Consider the following 3,182-nt stretch of genomic DNA (forward strand, 5'->3'; position numbering starts at 1 on the left):
AGAGAAATAAACAAATCCACAATTACAGTTTTCAACACCCCTCTTGGAAACTGATAAAACTACTAGAAAGAAAATTAAAAAGGACATAGATGATCTGAAGAACACAATCAATAAACAGTATCTAATTGATATATATATTGAACAATCCACTCAACAACAGGAGAGTACACAATTTTATTTTAGGCACCAATAAGACATGCGCCAAGATAAGTCATATTTTGTATCATAAAAGAAGCCTCAATAAACTTAAAAGAACTGGCATCCCACAGAGTGTATTCTCTGATGATAATGGAATAAAACTAGAAATCAATAACAGAAAGGCAACAGAAACCTATTGTATGTTCTAAATTATTCATTGATTAAAAGTAGTATTTCCTAGTAGCCCCTGCTTCATTGTGTGTTTCTGTGTACCTGTGTGTGTACTGAACAATTTAAAGCAAACAAAAAATGCAATGTAAAAGTGTTTAGGATGATACTTGAAGAAGAATAAACAGAATTAGGCGCCTAATTTCATCTGGCCCACCCGAGACCCCCTGAGCGCCAACCCTAGTCCCAGGCGCGGTCCCATTTCCGCTCCAACAAGATGAAAGAAACTGTCAAGAACCAAGAGAAACTCACCAAACTGCAAGCACAATTGCGCGTTGGTGGGAAAGGAAGTGCTCCCCGAAAGAAGAAGGTGGTTCATAGAACAGCTACAGCAGATGATAAAAAAACTTCAGTTCTCCTTAAAGAAGTCAGGGGTAAACAATATCTCTGGTATTGAAGAAGTGAGTATGTTCACAAACCACGGAACAGTGACCCACTTTAACAACCCTAAAGTTCAGGCATCCCTGGCAGTGATCACTTTCACCATGACAGGCCACGCTGAGACAAAGCAGCTGACAGAAATGCTGCCCATTATCTTAAACCAACTTGGTGCAGACAGTCTGACTAGGTTAAGAAGGCTGGCTGAAGCTCTGCCCAAACAATCTGTGGATGGAAAGGCACCACTTGCTACCGGAGAGGATAATGATGATAAAGTTCCAGATCTTACGGAGAATTTTGATGAAGCTTCCAAGAATGAAGCAGAGATGAGTCAACTTCTGAAGAAGATAAACTTGAAGAAGTTACTGGGAGCTGCTATTTTATATTATGACTGCTTTTTAAAAATTTTGTTCATGGATCTGATAAATTCTAGATCTCTAATATTTTTAAGCCCAAGCCTCTTGGACACTGCAGCTCTTTTCAGTTTTTGCTTATACACAATTCATTCTTTGCAGCTAATTAAGCTGAAGAAGCCTGGGAATAAAGTTTGAAACAAGATTAATAAAGTTCTTTGCCTCGTAAAAAAAAAAAGAGTAAACAGAGTCATTATTGTAATGATGGTTAAAATTATTAAGTCATTGTTTACCTTCTCCCTATAAATATACCTAATAGTTCTTATTTGGGTAAGGTGATTATTCACATGTGTTATCTAATAAAAATACATCAATGTTCCAAGTTAAATTTTGTATTAAATTGGTTTATTAAAACAACCAATTGGGGGAAATTAACAGAAGGTGGTCAAAAGGTACAAATTTACAAATATAAGGTAAATAAATACTAGGGATATAATGTGCATGATGACTATGCCTAACAGTGCTGTGTGATATACACAAGAAAGTAAATCCTCAGAGTTCTCACAACAAGGAGAAACATTTTTCCCCTTCTTTCTTTTCCTTTTATTGTATCCATATAAGAAGATGGATATTAGCTGAACCTACTGTAGTAATCATATTTGTAATATTTGTAAATCAAACTATTATGTTGTATGCCTTAAACTGATACAGTGATGTATGTCATTTATTTCTCAATGAAACTTGAAAAAAAAGACAGAATCTCCCCCCCCACACACACACAAATATAGATATTTATATCTATAGCTATACCTATCTACATCTAGATGTAGATAGAGAAAGAGAGAGAGAGAGGGAGATAATACCAGTTTACTAATCCTGGAGTAGCAGGAAAGATATTGCCTATTCCTTGGAATGATTTTACAGAGAATGTAGAGTAAGATCAGAGGAAATGGGTGTTCATACATGTATATGTGTATGTGTACTGAATGCTAAGCGTAGCTGTACAGTTTTGCTATGTGATTCAAATGTGATTCATTCACATTCAAATGTGATTGAATGCAATTTGAAAACTTGAGGGTTTACATTATTAATATTTAATATGCAATCATTTATTTTTAGTTTGGTCTAAATGAGATGGGATTTCATATCCTTTTAATTTTATTAACTTTGGCTGTTATGGACCAAACATTTATGTTCCCACCAAAATCATATATTGAAGCTCTAATACTCAGTGTGATGGTATTTAGTGGGGACTTTGGAAGGTAATTAAGCTTAGATAAGGTCATGAAGGTGGAGTCATCCTGATGGAATATGCCTTTATAAGAAGAGGAGGAGACACCAGGGCTTTCTTTCTCTCTTCTATGTGAAGATACAGTGAGAAGGCAACAGTCTGCAAACCAGGAAAAAGGCTCTGACAAGAACCCAATCATACTGGCATCTTGATCTTGGACTCCCAGCATTCAAACTTGTGAGAAAATAAATATCTGTTGTTAAGCCACCCAGTCCATGGTACTTTTTTTCTGGTAGCCCAAGGTGACTAAGATGGGTGTGATAGGTATTGAGAGGAGGAAGAATCTAGAAATCTTAATCTGCAGAATAAAGCAGATACAAAAAGTTGCCTGGCATTTTAATTTAAATTATGACATGAATGATAGGAAGTCAGGGAACTTTGCAAAAAGCCAAGGAAAGACTTTCAGAAGGAAGGAACAGCAAATGCAAAGCCTGTTGAATATTAATGAAAATCTAAGGAGGCTGCATATTCAGAGCATCAAAAGTGAAGAAGAGACTGTAGAAAGAAATTGATATTGGAGGCTGGGTTGGAGTCAAATTGTGCAGGGTCTTTTCAGACTCAATAATACGTTGGATATTATTCTCCTTGCATACGCCATTAAAAAGTCTGAGCAGAGTTTGGTTTACACTTAAAACACTTTCTCACTAGGAGGTTGGGGTGGTGGGAATGGAATAAGAAAGACCAGGAAGGAGGCAAGTGTAGAAAACAATGTGAGAACTGATAGTATTGTGAATTAGGGTTATGTCATTGAAGGTAGAGAGTTCAAAATATACTTGTTGAGTAGCACTCACAGG

The 3,182-nt window shown here is 36.2% G+C and overlaps 1 pseudogene; it reads left to right on the forward strand.

Moving 5' to 3' along the window:
* Positions 1 to 503: 503 nt before the first annotated feature.
* Positions 504 to 1,313, forward strand: LOC132681999 (transcription factor BTF3 homolog 4 pseudogene; annotated as a pseudogene).
* Positions 1,314 to 3,182: the final 1,869 nt, after the last annotated feature.

This window comes from Panthera onca, chromosome A1, assembly GCF_046562875.1.
Source record: "Panthera onca isolate mPanOnc1 chromosome A1, mPanOnc1 haplotype 2, whole genome shotgun sequence".
Lineage (NCBI taxonomy): Eukaryota > Metazoa > Chordata > Mammalia > Carnivora > Felidae > Panthera > Panthera onca.